The sequence below is a fragment of the Macrobrachium nipponense genome, chromosome 14, assembly GCF_015104395.2.
Source record: "Macrobrachium nipponense isolate FS-2020 chromosome 14, ASM1510439v2, whole genome shotgun sequence".
Classification (NCBI taxonomy): Eukaryota; Metazoa; Arthropoda; class Malacostraca; order Decapoda; family Palaemonidae; genus Macrobrachium; species Macrobrachium nipponense.
In genome coordinates this window covers 69,527,076-69,543,863 of record NC_087207.1, presented here as the reverse complement: position 1 = coordinate 69,543,863, position 16,788 = coordinate 69,527,076, and the positions used below count along the sequence as shown (strand labels likewise).

The 16,788-nt window shown below is 38.0% G+C and overlaps 1 long non-coding RNA gene across 1 annotated transcript; it reads right to left on the bottom strand.

Moving 5' to 3' along the window:
* Positions 1-11,641: 11,641 nt before the first annotated feature.
* On the bottom strand, positions 11,642-14,580 carry LOC135226316 (uncharacterized). The gene is made up of 4 exons (XR_010317188.1): positions 14,475-14,580; positions 12,737-12,816; positions 12,079-12,191; positions 11,642-11,926 (listed from the first exon to the last, which is right to left on the bottom strand). It is a non-coding gene; the product is annotated as an uncharacterized LOC135226316 (long non-coding RNA).
* Positions 14,581-16,788: the final 2,208 nt, after the last annotated feature.

Below are 16,788 nucleotides of genomic sequence, written 5' to 3'. Positions count from 1 at the left end.
GAGAGAGAGAGTAGCAGTAGTATATGACTTAATGTTGCATGAAAGAGTTGTGATTAAAAACGATTGGGCCCGAGCATGCAGCAATAACAGAAAACCATTTCGGTTCCATGAACGACACCCTCGGGCCCATGGCAGGACGCAAGTAATTGCATTTGGTATTGATTACGCACAGTTTGTGATATACAGCGAAACACCACTTTGTATTTGTGGGGGCCCTTGCCATAAACATAATTTGAGTAATGTCTAGTCGGCGAAATGCAAGGTAATTGCATGCAAATGCGTTTCACTAAATATTTTACGTTAATAACTATCGCTGAATATCGGAATCATTTATAAAAGACCAGAGAACTCTATAGTCATCAACCCACAGTACCCCCAGTAACCCCAACCCCCCCCCCCCCACCCCCCCCCCCCCCCCCCACCCCCCCCCCCCCATCCAGCTACCCCTCTCTCATTATCAAGGAATGGTTTCATTTCAATCATTCATAACCTTTAGCTTGATACGCTCTCTCCTTTTGAAAAGGCTTAGGTGACCCTGGTAGCTGTAACGCCACATAACTTGGGCATCCAATTAATCTTTCTCTTCAAGCAGCCATTTATCTCGATTAACTCGGAGCATCTCTGTTTCGTTTGATTTAATTTTGGCTCCTTGCCAAATTAAACTGTTCTCGGTCGGTCCTTCAGCTTGACATTTAATTCAGTTGTATGTGTAATTGAACTAAATTCTGTGGATGATTTTTTTTCGCTTCATTGCAACAGTCAGCTACGTCACGCTGTGACGCTGAAGTAATTACAGCAAGCAATGAAATTCTAGTACGCGCTAAAGTAACGGCGTAGCCACAGCAATTTTACAGGAGAGTCATTCAGACGATTAAAAAACCTTACAGGTGAGTCATTCAGACCATTAAAAATCCTTACAGGTGAGTCATTCAGATCATTAAAAAAAGCATTACAGTTGAGTCATGCAGACGACTAAAAAAGCTTATAGGTTTGTCATTCAGATGATTAAAACACCTTACAGGTGAGTCATTCAAACGATTATAAAACCTTACAAGCGAGTCATACAGACATTTAAAAAACCTTGCAGGTGAATCATTCAGACAATTAAAAAAACTTACAGGTGAGTCATTCAGACGATTAAATAACCTCACAGGTAAGATATTCAGATGACTAAAAAACCTTACAGATGAGTCATACAGGCCATTCAAAAAAACCTTATAGGTGTCATTTAGATGATTAAAAAATCTTATAGGTGTCATTCGGACGATTAAAAAAACCTTACAGGTGTCATTCAGACAATTAAAAAAACTTTACAGGTGTAATTCAGACTATTAAATAACCTTACAGGTGTCATTCAGACGATTAAAAAACCTTACAGGTGCCATTCAGATGATTGAAAAACTTTACAGGTGTCATTCATACGATTAAAAAACCTTACAGGTGTCATTCAGATGATTAAAAAACTTTACAGGTGTCATTCAGACGATTAAAAAAACCTTACAGGTGTCATTCAGACGATTAAATAACCTTACAGGTGTCATTCAGACGATTAAAAAACCTTACAGGTGCCATTCAGATGATTAAAAAACTTTACAGGTGTCATTCATACGATTAAAAAACTTTACAGGTGTCATTCAGATGATTTAAAAACTTTACAGGTGTCATTCAGACGATTAAATAACCTTACAGGTGTCATTAAGACGATTAAATAACCTTACAGGTGTCATCCAGACGATTAAAAAAACTTTACAGGTGTCATTCAGACGATTAAAAAACCTTACAGGCGAGTCATTCAGACGATTAAAAAACCTTACAGGCGAGTCATTCAGACTATCACAAAACCTTACAGGCGAGTCATTCAGACGATTAAAAAACCTTACAGGTGAGTCATTCAGAAGATTAAAAAAACCTTACAGGCGAGTCATTCAGGCGATTAAAAAACCTTACAGGTGAGTCATTCAGAAGATTAAAAAACCTTACAGGTGAGTCATTCAGAAGATTAAAAAATCCTTACAGGCGAGTCATTCAGACAATTAAAAAAACTTACAGGCGAGTCATTCAGACGATTGAAAACCTTACAGGTGAGTCATTCAGAAGATTAAAAAAACCTTACAGGCGTGGCATTCAGATGATTAAAAAACCTGACAGGTGTCATTCAGGCGATTAAAAAACCTTACAGGGAGAGTTCAAAAAATTCCAGAAGATTAAAAAAACCTTACAGGGAAGTCATTCAGGACGTTAAAAAACCTTACAGGCGAGTCATTCACGATGAAAAAACCTTTACAGGCGAGTATTCAGAGGATTAAAAAAAACCTTACAGCGAAGTCATTCAAGATGATTAAAAACCTTCAGGCGAGTCATTCAGACGATTAAAAAACCGTTACAGGCGAGCATTCAGACGATTAATAAACCTTACAGGATTAAAAAGAAGTTCCATTCAGACGACTAAAAAAACCTTAACAGGCGAGCATCAGATGATTAAAAAAACCTTACAGGCGAGTCATTCAGATGATTAAAAAACCCTTACAGGTGAGTCATTCAGAAAGATTTAAAAAACCCTTACAGGCGAGTCATTCCAGGGATGATTAAAAAAACCTTACAGGCGAAGTCATTCAGAATGATTTAAAAAACCCTTAAGGAGGAGTCATTTCAGACGAACTAAAAAAAAACCTTTACATGCGCAGTTCCATCGACGATTAAAAAACCTTACAGGCGAGTCATTCAGACGATTAAAAAACCTTAGAGGCGAGTCATTCAGACGATTAATAAACCTTACAGGAGAGTCATTCAGACGACTAAAAAACCTTACATGCGAGTCATTCAGACGATTAAAAAACCTTACAGGCGAGTCATTCAGACGATTAAAAAACCTTACAGGCGAGTCATTCATTAATGAGTCCAAAATTCCTCTAGCGAGTCATTCAGACGATAAAAAACCTTACAGGCGAGTCATACAGACGATTAAAAACCTTACAGGCGAGTCATTCAGATGATTAAAAAACCTTACAGGTGAGTCATTCAGACGATTAAAAAATCTAACAGGCGAGTCATTGAGACGATTAAAAAACCTTACAGGCGAGTCATTCAGACGATTAAAAAACCTTACAGGCGAGTCATTCAGACGATTAAAAAACCTTATGGGCGAGTCATGCAGACAATTAAAACACCTTACAGGCGAGTCATTCAGACAATTAAAAAAACCTTACAGGCGAGTCATTCAGACGATTAAAAAACCTTATAGGTGTCATTCAGACAATTAAAAAACCTTACAGGCTAGTCATTCAGACGATTAAAAAACCTTACAGGCGCGTCATTCAGATGATTAAAAAACCTTACATGAGTGTCATTCAGACAATTAAAAAAACCTTACAGGCGAGTCCTACAGACAATTAAAAAACCTTACATGAGTGTCATTCAGACAATTAAAAAACCTTATAGGCGAGTCATATAGACAATTAAAAAACCTTACGTGACTGTCATTCAGACAATTAAAAAAACCTTACAGGTGAGTCATTCAGACGATTAAAAAACCTTACATGAGTGTCATTAAGACAATTAAAAATACCTTACAGGCTAGTCATTCAGACGATTAAAAAACCTTACAGGTGAGTCATTCAGACGATTAAAAAACCTTACATGAGTGTCATTCAGACAATTAAAAAAACCTTACAGGCGAGTCATTCAGACGATTAAACCAACTTACAGGGCGAGTCATACAGACACATTAAAAAAGCCTTACAGGTCGAGTCATTCAGACGTTAAATTAAAAAACCCCCCCCCCCCTTTACATGAGTGTCATTCAGACAATTAAAAAACCTTACAGGCGAGTCATTCAGACGATTAAAAAACTTTACAGGCGAGTCATACAGACAATTAAAAAACCTTACAGGCGAGTCATTCAGACGATTAAAAAACCTTACATGAGTGTCATTCAGACAATTAAAAAACCTTACAGGCGAGTCATTCAGACGATTAAAAAACTTTACAGGCGAGTCATACAGACAATTAAAAAACCTTACAGGCGGAAGTCATTCAGACTATTGAAAAAACCAAAACCTTAACATGCGTGTCATTCAGACAAATTAAAAAACTTAAACCTTTTAAGGCGAGTCATTTCAGACGATTGAAAAACTTTACAGGCGAGTCATACAGACAATTAAAAAACCTTACAGGCGAGTCATTCAGACGATTAAAAAACCTTACATGAGTGTCATTCAGACAATTAAAAAACCTTACAGGCGAGTCATTCAGACGATTAAAAAACTTTACAGGCGAGTCATACAGACAATTAAAAAACCTTACATGGGTGTCATTCAGACAATTAAAAAAACCTTACAGGCGAGTCATTCAGACGATTAAAAAACCTTACATGGGTGTCATTCAGACAATTAAAAAACCATTCCCGACAGGTCAGGTCTTCATTACGTATTAAAAAACTTTATAGGCGAGTCATTCAGACAATTAAAAAACCTTACAGGCGAGTCATTCAGACGATTAAAAAACCTTACAGGCGAGTCATTCAGATGATTAAAAAACCTTACAAGCGAGTCATTCAGGTGATTAAAAAACCTTACAAGCGAGTCATTCAGATGATTAAAAAACCTTACAAGCGAGTCATTCAGATGATTAAAAAACCTTACAAGCGAGTCATTCAGGTGATTAAAAAACCTTACAAGCGAGTCATTCAGATGATTAAAAAACCTTACAGGCGAGTCATTCAGGTGATTAAAAAACCTTACAGGCGAGTCATTCAGACGATTAATAAACCTTACAGGCGAGTCATTCAGGTGATTAAAAAACCTTACAAGCGAGTCATTCAGATGATTAAAAAACCTTACAAGCGAGTCATTCAGACGATTAAAAAACCTTACAAGCGAGTCATTCAGGTGATTAAAAAACCTTACAAGCGAGTCATTCAGATGATTAAAAAACCTTACAAGCGAGTCATTCAGACGATTAAAAAACCTTACAGGCGAGTCATTCAGGTGATTAAAAAACCTTACAAGCGAGTCATTCAGGTGATTAAAAAACCTTACAAGCGAGTCATTCAGGTGATTAAAAAACCTTACAAGCGAGTCATTCAGATGATTAAAAAACCTTACAAGCGAGTCATTCAGACGATTAAAAAACCTTACAGGCGAGTCATTCAGACGATTAAAAAACCTTACAAGCGAGTCATTCAGACGATTAAAAAACCTTACAAGCGAGTCATTCAGACGATTAAAAACCTTACAGCGACGTTCATTCAAGGTGATTAAAAAACCTTACAAGCGAGTCATTCAGATGATTAAAAAACCTTACAAGCGAGTCATTCAGACGATTAAAAAACCTTACAAGCGAGTCATTCAGGTGATTAAAAAACCTTACAAGCGAGTCATTCAGATGATTAAAAAACCTTACAAGCGGAGTCCATTCAGAACGATTCCAAAAAAAAAACCTTACAAGCGAGTCATTCAGGTGATTAAAAAACCTTACAAGCGAGTCATTCAGATGATTAAAAAACCTTACAAGCGAGTCATTCAGACGATTAAAAAAACCTTACAGGTGTCATTCAGACGATTAAAAAACCTGACAGGCGAGTCATTCAGACGATTAAAAAAAACCTAGTCTCAAGTTTATATTCAATAGTCTCTAACAGCACACTGACGAAAACCTGCAGGTCCTGTGGAGGACACGTTCTGTCAACCACTAGGAAATAGAGATGGGTTTCAGTAGCTTATAAAAAACAAACATCTGTTGCCTATGGTTATCTGATACCGATCTTATGTAATCTGATATAGATCCTCTTTATCATTAATACCTGTCTATCTATATAATACTGATGGATGGGGTTTTACTAGAATGAGGAGAGACTGAGGCGAGGCGTGACTGCTATGACTAGAGAGAGAGAGAGAGAGAGAGAGAGAGAGAGAGAGAGAGAGAGAGTTTGTCATCCCAGACGTTGTTAATTGACGCTTTTGTTTGCTACAGAAAGGGAGATGTTTACGAATCTGTGTTTACGACTAAAATCGAGAGAGAGAGAGAGAGAGAGAGAGAGAGAGAGAGAGAATCTGTCTCACAAATATATCAATAGGAACTCGTGTTTACACGACTGTCATCCATTCCTATTAGTACGAAACACGAGCTTCATTAGCGTCGTGGTCGCTACTTCTTGATCTGATGTGTCCGTTTCCGGTTGACCTTGGCTTCCGCCTAATAAGGACACAGTTCGGATTCGGAGATATTGTCGTTCCATATTGGTATACTGTCGTTGTAATCATTAGCGTTATGGGGAAATATTCATACATTTGATTGCTAAGCATTTTGTAAAATTGAATACTGTGGGCAAGATAAAGTCTTAAAAACCAAGACTATGGAAGGTCTAAGAACATTGATCATACGAACACAAATTAGTACTGAATAAACAAACTTAGCGCTTAAGATAACTCAAACCGAAATTCTCTGATCTAGTGACATAATTACAATGAAAAGATAGACAGAATGTACAATTTAGCCCGATGGCCAAGCGCTGGGACCTATGAGGTCATTCAGCGCCCAAAGGAAGATTTGAGTAAGAGGTTTAAAAGGTGTAACAGGAAGAAAACCTTGAGGCAATGGTAGTATGAAAGGGGTTGCAACTGGGCCGAAGGGAGGCTGCAAAGAACCTTAAGAATGGAATGGAATGGAATGGGTTTACAGAGTTTAGGCCAGAGGCCAACAAGCACTGGGATCTATGAGGCCATTCAGAGCTGGAAAGGAAATTGTGAGCGGGTAGGTGTTTGTTTGTATTGTGTTTTTACGTTGCATGGAACCAGTGGTTATCCAGCAACGGGACCAACGGCTTTACGTGACTTCCGAACCACGTCGAGAGTGAACCTCAGTCACCAGAAATACACATCTCTGACGCCTCAATGTAATGCCCGCGAATTGAACTCGCGGCCACCGAGGTGGGATGCCGACACCAAACCGACCACGCCACTGAGGCGTTATTTAAGTATCGTAGCTTTTGAAGTTTTTCCACTAAAGTGTTCTACACGCTTGTTGACTGTTTATAGACACAGTCACGAACGCATATGCTCGTATTCTATACAAAAATCAGTTTGTTCCAGCAATGATGTTTTCAGCTTAATCATATAAATGATTTTCTCAGTTCATACCTAGTAATAAACCTGATCGTTAAATTGCATTTTTTTTTAACTTCTTTAGCGAATGATTTTCATTCTCGAGAACTACGTTAATTCCTTAACTACTTCGATCGCTACGGTCGAATTGAAAACCTGATTACCCAGTGACTTCAATATATTTGAACATTAACATTAAACCACACATTCCTCGTACATTCATCAGTGCTTTGACAATCGTATGGTCTTTGTAACGATTTAAAAGTACCATGATTGCTGGATAGCCGCTAAGAATTGTTCAGCAGCAAAGCAAGAGTTAATACCGAGTCCTTTCAATAATATTGGATATCATAAATAGCTGGCTTCGTACACGAAACACATACTACAACGAAATTGATGTACAATTTTTTAATAATTACTGAGCTGGATGTATTCACCAACGTATCAATCGATTGTTTTTAGAACGCAGATCTGGACTAGTCTAAGTAGGTTACGAGTCAAGCAGTGTCAGGGTCATGCAGACTGAATTAATTAACGAGACAAATGTTCGGAATTCTTCTCCTAAAACTGATATTTCTATCGAAACAGTCTGGGCCCAGAGAATAATTAAGACAAAGATCACCTCTGAGCCCCGTTTAGAAAGCCTTACAATATTACTCGTGCAAACACAGAGCCGTATGAACTATAAGTAACTTCCAAAGGACGATACTCAAGTCCTTGCAACACTTAGTCTTCAATAGTAATTTACGTAGGAAATAAAATATCCATGACTTTATTCGCAACAAGAAACTTTCATTAAAAGCTGGCATAATTTCATTCGTTTACAAGAAATGACACGATACGATGAACTTAACACGATTTAACTTTCGAAGAATAATTATGAACTGTCAAGTCGGGATTCAACTTGAAAGTTATACTGTTCAAGGATACAATTCTCCAGCACAAATCCTTTAATCCATAATGCCTTGTCTACTTCTAATAACACGTAAAAAAAAGAAAATTAAAAAAAAAAAAAAAAAAAAAAAAAAACTAGCACATGGCAGCAGAAACCTGAAACCACTTTAAAACCCTGTAATTATTTAGTGATATTTCTGTAACCTTAACCGTATTACTGTACTCAATTACGCCATTCAACCGTTGCTCTCTGTTGTTGTTGTTGTTGTTGTATGGTGCTTTTACGTTGCATGGAACCAGTGGTTATTCAGCAACGGGACCAACGGCTTTACGTGACTTCCGAACCACGTCGAGAGTGAACTTCTATCACCAGGAATACACCTCTCTCTCCTCAATGGAATGGCCGAGAATCGAACCCGCGACCACCGAGGTGGAACGCTAATACCATACCAACCACACCGCTGAGGCGCTCGTTACTCTTTCATGCTTCAAGATAATGCCTCCATCAAGAATGCACGCATCTCTTACGGCTGCAAAGACCTGTTCAAACATCCAAGTATTTAGAAGGACTCTAGGTACGTACTAAGGTTTAATTTTATCGTCTCATTTTAAAATCAAAGGCTGAACTATATACTTTGACTCTGGGACGAACATTTTCAGTGAAGAACGTAATGGATTGATGGCACGAGTCTATTCTCTCTCTCTACCACACACGCACATCCTGAATAAAGGTTATCCAATCCCCATTCAGCAGGTAAATCATCCCAATGACTATGAGAGAGAGAGAGAGAGAGAGAGAGAGAGAGAGAGAGAGAGAGAAACTATTCTTTCCTGAACCTTTTCCTCTTCGTATCGAAGAAACCGTCTGTCTATCCAGCGCTCAATGCCATGGATTGAAATAACACTGGATTCACTTCCAGGTGAATAATGTAGTCAACACAGCACGTTAATCATTAGTAAGCCCCACATGGGACAGCCAACAATAGCAAGTCATTCACTTGTTATACCAAATCACGAATTCACTACCGAGGCTTTTGGTAGAGGTAAATTGAATTCGTGTCACTTTTAAAATTAGTATCGTTCGTCTGAAAATCAGTCATGACAGTTGCTCTAAATCTCTTTGTCGAGTTGAATATTGAATTTAGGCCAATGGCCAAGCACTGGGGCCTATGAGGGCATTCAGCGCTGAAATACAAATTGACAGTAAGAGGTTTGAAAGTTGTAACAGGAGGAAAACCTCGCAGTTGCACTATGAATCAAGTGTTGTGAGAGGGTGGATAAAAATATGAAAGAAGGTACAGTAAAAGGATCGAAAGTGGTTGCAGCTAGAGGCCGAAGGCACGCTGCAAAGAACATTAAGTAATGCCTACAGTGCACCGCATGAGGTCCACTGACGACAACTATTCCCCCTACGGCGATGGAATTTCTTTGCGAGACGCTATAAAATTGAAATGTCATGTAACTGAGGATGCTTAGGCGATAGTCATTTATCCATTACTCTGTTGAACGATATTCGCTCTGCATTCAACAAAGTTTGTATGTTCTTACTTACTGCACTGCTGCAATTCTCAACTCGTGTGAAAACTTTTATCAGATTCAGGGCTTCATGTGGACTCTGAGTATTCATAATTAAAACCCAAGAGAGAGAGGAACTAGTAATATCTCCCTTACCCGTCCTACGAATCTCTTACTTTCCTTTTGTTAACGGAGTAACAAAATTAGTTCTATGTTCCTAATGAAATAAAAGAAATCTTAGTTACCCAGCAAAACATGAATACAAACCGCGCAATAATAAGTACTACGTAACTGGTCGTTCGATGTGTGGCTTAATCATATTTACTAAAGGCTTGTCCACACGATCGGGCCTGATCGGCGGACTTCCCCTCTAACGGGCACAACTTGTCGGGCAAACCGTTAAATTGCCCGATGGGTCCTTGTAGCAAATCACCATGGTGGTGCCCGATGGCTTGAGCTTCGACCCCTGGCAGACGTACGTTAACCATATACATTTCTTTTACTGAGCCATCCTTTGCACCATTTTTCTCTCCTTTTTCTTCTTTTTCATCACACAGAAAGCAATTATCATGCTAAACAATATCCTCTTCTTTGCGGTAGGTACCATGTTTATCGTACCGCACTGAACACACTACTGGCATCGTCGGGCATGCCCACCTCTCCATCGCCTCACCCATGTGGACAACACTCACGGGTAAACCGGCCAAGAATTTGCAGTCAACCCGGAGCACGCCGATCAGGCCGCTCGTGTGGACAGGCCTTTAGGCATCTTACTTCTCCACGGTACTGAAGTTACATTATATTGTCTTGTGTTGTGTTTTTTACGTCGTATGGAACCAGCGGTTAATCAGCAACGCGACCAAACGCTTACGCGACTTGCGAACCACATCGAGTATAACTTCTAGATCCCCGATAAATACACAATCTCTAACCTCTCAATGGAATGGCCGTGAATCGAACTTGCGGCCACAGAGGTGGCAGGCCAAGACCAAACCGATCATGCCACCGAGGCTGCTGGTTACTTTATATATATCATTCAGTCACTATCTTAATATTCATTGGTTTCCAAATAACTTACAACGACCCACATTTTAGTTATTCAAGTCAAATAGTGAGAAGAGAAAAGAGGAAAAAGAAGAGAAGAGAGGAGAAAGAATAGAAAGAAAGAAAAGAAAGAGAAAGAGAAAGGGAAAAGAAATTTTACAAATTTCCAGTGTCCTACTCAACGCTAAACAAATTTCCGGTTTACCTATTACCAGTCAAATTGGTTTGAGAGTACTATTTCTATTGACAGCCAATATTTTTGCATTATTGCACTATTTTTATTGAATTTTCAGACGTATGAAATAGACAATTAGGCCGCAGTCCAAGCTCTTTGAAGTCTGTTCATTCAGCTACGAAGAGAAATTCAGTGTTATAAAAAAGTAATAGAAAAGCCAGGTAGTTTTAACTATGAAACGGGTGTTAGTGTTAAGATAGAGGTACAGTAAAAGGAATTTGCAGCTAGGGGCCGAAGGAAGGCTGTGAAGAACTAAACACCCACAGTGCACTAATTAAGACTGATGGCACTAACACCTTTAAAACCTTCCATTAATGTTGTCCACACGGGTGAGGCGATGGAGAAGTGGGCGTGTCCGACGATGCCAGTAGTGTGTTCAGTGCGGTACGATAACATGGCGCCTACCGCAAAGAATGTGTAGCGTGATAATTGCTTTGTGTGATTAAAAAGAATATGGTGCAAAGAATGGCTCGATAAAAGAAATTTATATAATTAACGTTCATCTGCCTGGGTCGAAGCTCAAGCCATCGGGCACCACCATGGTGATTTTGCTACTAGACCCATTAGGCAATTTGACGGTTTGCCCGTCAAGTGTGCCCGTTAAGAGGGGAGGTCCGCCGATCGTGTGGACTGGCCTTTACCCTCTGGAGTAATCAAGCCTTTAAAGCATACTGGAGTAATCCAGTCTTTAAAGCATATTTACTTCTGACAAAACCACATCAAACCATAGCGTTTCCTAAAGGTCACTAAAATCATTGCGAGACTAAGGCATTTTGCTTTAAAAATCTTACAAGTGTCAAATGAAATTTTCATATTAAATTTTCAACTTTAATAAACTAATATCAACTGTACATTAAAGTTCACTGAACATGTAAAAGTTAGATAACTTTAGTCCACTTTTGAAGAGAAACTTGGGATCATCAGATTTAATGACATTCTAATTGCTCCTTGACCCATTTTAATTACTCTCACACTGTTTATTTGAAGACAGGGATGGACATTACAGTAAAGAAAAAAGCAGATTTGTGAATTTTATTAAAAATTTAAAACCAAAATACCAATCCAAGTCTCTTATTCTCTGCAACTTATATAGCTCTCCACACAAATCTGTTACTTAGCATCGAAATAGCCAAACTTGCTAGGCCGTTCCAGGCCCTCCCAAACTTGCTAGGCCGTTCCAGGCCCTCCCAAACTTGTGGGCGTTCCAAGGCCCTCCCAAACTTGCAGGTCCCCTTGCGGGCCTTCCAGGCCCTCCCAAACTTGCTAGGCCGTTCCAGGCCCTCCCAAAACCGTGGCCGTTCCAGGCCCTCCCAAACTTGCTGGGCCGTTCCAGGCCCTCCCAAACTTGCTGGGCCGTTCCAGGCCCTCCCAAACTTGCTGGGCCGTTCCAGGCCCTCGACAACCTGCCAAGAAGTAATAGCCGGAGAAACGTTTTTTACAAGGCTTTACCCTAATTAAGTTGGCCAATTTAATGTTAAAATTAAAATTTTTCATTGAGGTTAAAACATTTATCAGCTATGCCGAGCAAGTAGGATGCGTATTTTTATAGAAAAAATTTAATTGAGATTAATTTTTACAAAGATTAAACCGAAATGAAAAATTACAAAACTATGAAAAAGTTAGTTTAATTAATATGGAACGAAAATTAAAAAGATACTTTGAAGGTTACGAACTTTATTTCTAATGTCTTAAGAGAACACTATTTGCATCCATAAAATTTAAGTAACTTGAGTTTAAAAATAGCTAACTATATACCCATAAAGTTTATTCTTTCATGAATAAAGAAAGATTGAAGAAAAAGAAAAGCGCAAGCCCTCTTGCAACGAACGACGGGCCTAAACCCATCGCTCGTTACAAGAGACGTCAACTCCCCCATTAGGGGCACCGCCCCTGATGGGGGAGGACTAGCTTGCTGGTTGGTTTTGGTAAAAATAATCACTATACTTGCCTTGCAGATTTGAGCGCAAAATACTTCAGCATAACGTCCAACGACGAAACTGTCCACTGGACCTCAGTGTTGATTTGCACCTGTAAATAAATGACTGCCAGTAAATTTAAATAAAAAATTGCTTAAACTTTTATTCAATGGTTACGTTATAGTAACTTGAGTTGCACTAGTCCCATGCGAGTCTTAAATACCAGCTTAAATACCAGCCTAGAAAAAATAACTAAATTTAATCGATTCGACCAAGAACTTAACACTTAAGAAGACTTAAGAACACAGCATTGAGGTTGTAATATAGTGTAAAGTTTAATACCAAAGGAAACTATCTCCATAGTGTCCAGCAAAACACTAATTTCATAGTTGACGACAACCGAATTATAAGTTTTACAATGTATCGACAAGACACCCAATTATCTGTAAATCACGTCAAGACGTTAGAACTACATAAAAAATGCAACTAGTACTATAGTAACGAACTTACCTCAAGACCGCTTAAGCCTACGCCAGACAGTAAACTCCATGAAGCAGACACTAACCACCACCACCAGATAATCTTCGCGCGCTCACTTGCACCAAACATTCCGTCAGACTAATTAAAATTTCGAAAAACAAGAACTCCAGGATATAAACACCAACCGCCATCAAGACCCAACTAACCGTCAGTGTTGCCGTTTCATAAAAGTAGTAATTCCCATAAATGGGACCAGAAAATCTCAAGATTCTCACAAAATATTCTCAGGCTCCCACAAAATATCCCAGGATATATTTTTCTAAATTTACCATAACTTCGATTGCCCTTTAACACATGAAAACTCCTTGGAATCATATACAGTAATAGGAAATCTTAAGTGATTATTTTAAAAAGATTTAAAAATAAGATACGCTTTGAAGTTTCCTGCTTTATTTGCAAAATAAACTATGCCCACTGGCAAATTTCATTGAAGGCTACCGAGTGACTTTAGTACCTAATTATGACAAAATTAAAATAATCCTTGGAAACAAATTAGAATAATCCTTGGAAACAAAAATTAGAATAATCCTTGGAAACAACAACAATGATAAACTAAACTTTAAAGTCCTTGGAAATTAAGACAATAAGAATTAACTTATGTATAAAGCGAAGCATTAATCAATAATAGCTAGCATAAAACTAAAGATATTCAAAACAAATTAACATTAATATTCCTCCTCTTAGTCCTCCTCATCTGCTAAAGCCAACAAATCACTATATTTAATCACATCCTTAGCCATAAAATTTTTTATCGTGTCAATAGGTGGCTCAAAAGTTACGCAACTTTCATTTTGAAACTTTAGGCCATACCTTATTTGTAAAATTGCCTCTACACTCCTTACAACTATGCGGTTCCTTAGCTTATTGTGCACTGCGTTCATCTGAGAGAATATATCCTCTCGACCGAGGCATTAGAGAATGGCAGTGAAAGAATGACAAAGGCCAATGATGAAAAATTCTAAAATCTTCGCTGCCATATTGAATTTCTCTTCTCATTAACTTCTGTCCAGAATGAAAAATTAAATAACATCTTGCATACAATCCCGGCTGGCGAATTATCAGTATAGCCACTATGACCAGGAGAGCTTTCACCCACTTAAAAGAAAAAATCAGTTAATTTAAGTCGCTGGAATATATTCTTAATATTTTGCATTTGGAAATATTATTATAAATAAATTTTATTTATTTATCTATTATTATTCCACAAAACCCCACGAAAAAAATTCGTACCCAACAACTTCTCCCTAAAAGCCTCATTTCCGCCATAGATTTTGAAAGTAATCCCTTGAAACAGCAACACTGGTAACCGTCTCTCTGTTCACCACAACCACGACCCTGGAGTCGGGACGACCGTCGACCAACACCCAAACAAGACAAGCCAAAGGACGATGAAGAGCGACGTACTAGAACTAAACTCTCCTTTGTTCATTGCTCGTCCGACCAACAGATGGCGGTAAGAAACGAGAGACCAGCCATCTTTATTAATAAAACTTCCTTATGAAGATATTCTTGCTTTACATCACTTTGTACTGGTGACTGTATTCTTTGGACGCCATATCTATTATTATGTCAATATTATACCTTTTATTTCTATATATTTCCTTTGGAATCAGATTAGCGAAATGTCAGTGACTAGGCACTAGGTTCGATTTTCAGGTATATATCATTATTTCGGTGGTTAGCAAGTTGTGATGGAAGCTAATCTTTTTACTAAAGTTATGTAATAAATCTTTGAAGGATACTGACCATATGTTTATGTTCCGTTTTAATTGGCCTCTGATTCACTACAATTGACTAACATTCAGATATATAAATTAAACCGAACATTCAATTTGAGCCCCACCCCCACCACGCACATTACACATTACACATATGTATGTATATATATATATATATATATATATATATATATATATATGATTGATATATATGATATATATATATATATATATATATATATATATATAATGATATATATTGATATATATATATATATATATATATATATATATATATATATATATGTATGAATATATATGTGTGTGTGTGTGTGTGTTGTGTGCGCGCGCCGCGTGTTCGGGTGTGGGGTTATGTTGAATGTTCAATTCAACTTATATATCTGATTGTTAGTCAATTGTGAATCAGAGGCCTATTACAACGGAACACGAACATATGGTCAGTAAGCTCCTAAAAAAAGAAAAGAAAAAAAACCCTGTAATCTCGACGGTAGTCTTTAGCAGCCAAAACGACTACAATGAAGAAAAATTAACTGCTATTGGTTTTACAGAACAAGAAAACTTACATTGGAACTGACAGAGAGAAAGGAAGCGCGTGTTAGATTTTATAAACGAGAGAATTATGTAGTTTGATATAAAAGAAACTATGATATACTAATGGTGTGTTATGTCTCTGGCTACTGGACACCCCACCCCCTCCTTTGAAAGGGAGAGAGAGAGAGAGAGAGAGAGAGAGAGTGGTGGGTTGGGGGAGGTAATTAGGTAGTTTCAATTGACAATGGTTGTACGAGAAGGAAAATTTGATCAACATTTTCTGTAACATCCAACCTTTGATTGTTCAGTCTAAAACCTGTTCAGTAAATTTCAGCTATAAGTATCTGCAATAATTACAAAAATAGAGAAGAACCTTTATAAAACTAACGCAGCTGAGGCAGCAATTACTTTGAATAAAACATGTTTAAAAGAGGGTTTACTTACAATCCAGGATCATCAACTGAGCAAATATTACAGATGTTCTCTTCCGTTAACCACTTCACTTACATATATATGGAACACATGCTAGGTTTGCTTTCTTCATCCTTCTTGGCGCTTATCTCTGAAATTTGATAAATTGTGTATTAAGGGAATACAGAGAATGAATTTAGGTGAATATGGAATTTAGGCTTAAGACCAAGCACTGAGACCAATGAGGCCATTCAGTGCTGAAATAGAAACTGACAGTAAAAGGGTTGATAGGTGTAACAGGAGGATAAACTCAAAGCAGTTGCACTATGAAGCAATCGTTAGGAAAGGGTGTAAAGTAGGATGGAAGAAAGAGAATATGAAAGGAGGTACAGTAAAAGGAACGAAATGGGGTTGCAGCTAGGGGCCGAAGGCACGTTTGCAAAGAAGCTTAAGTAATGCCTACAGTGCAATGCATGAGGTGCACTGACGGCACTAACCTCCTACGGGGAGTATAGAGAATGTATGTATAGTTACTAATAAGCCCTAGTTGCACAGTAATTAAGCAGAGAGACAATGAAACAGCTGCTGTTCAATGCACATGTATGTATGTTCCCTCGAGTTAACATTTTTTTCGCAATATATGTGCATGTCTGTTTTCTTTAAGTGTAGCAGTCACAGCAATATAAGCAATGAGCAGCATTTAATATATCAAAGTCATCAATACAAATTTTACCATTAAATGCTGCTCATTGCTTATATTGCTGTGACTGCTACACTTAAAGAAAACAGACATGCACATATATTGCGAAAAAAAATGTTAACTCGAGGGTACATACATACATGTGCATTATATATATATATAT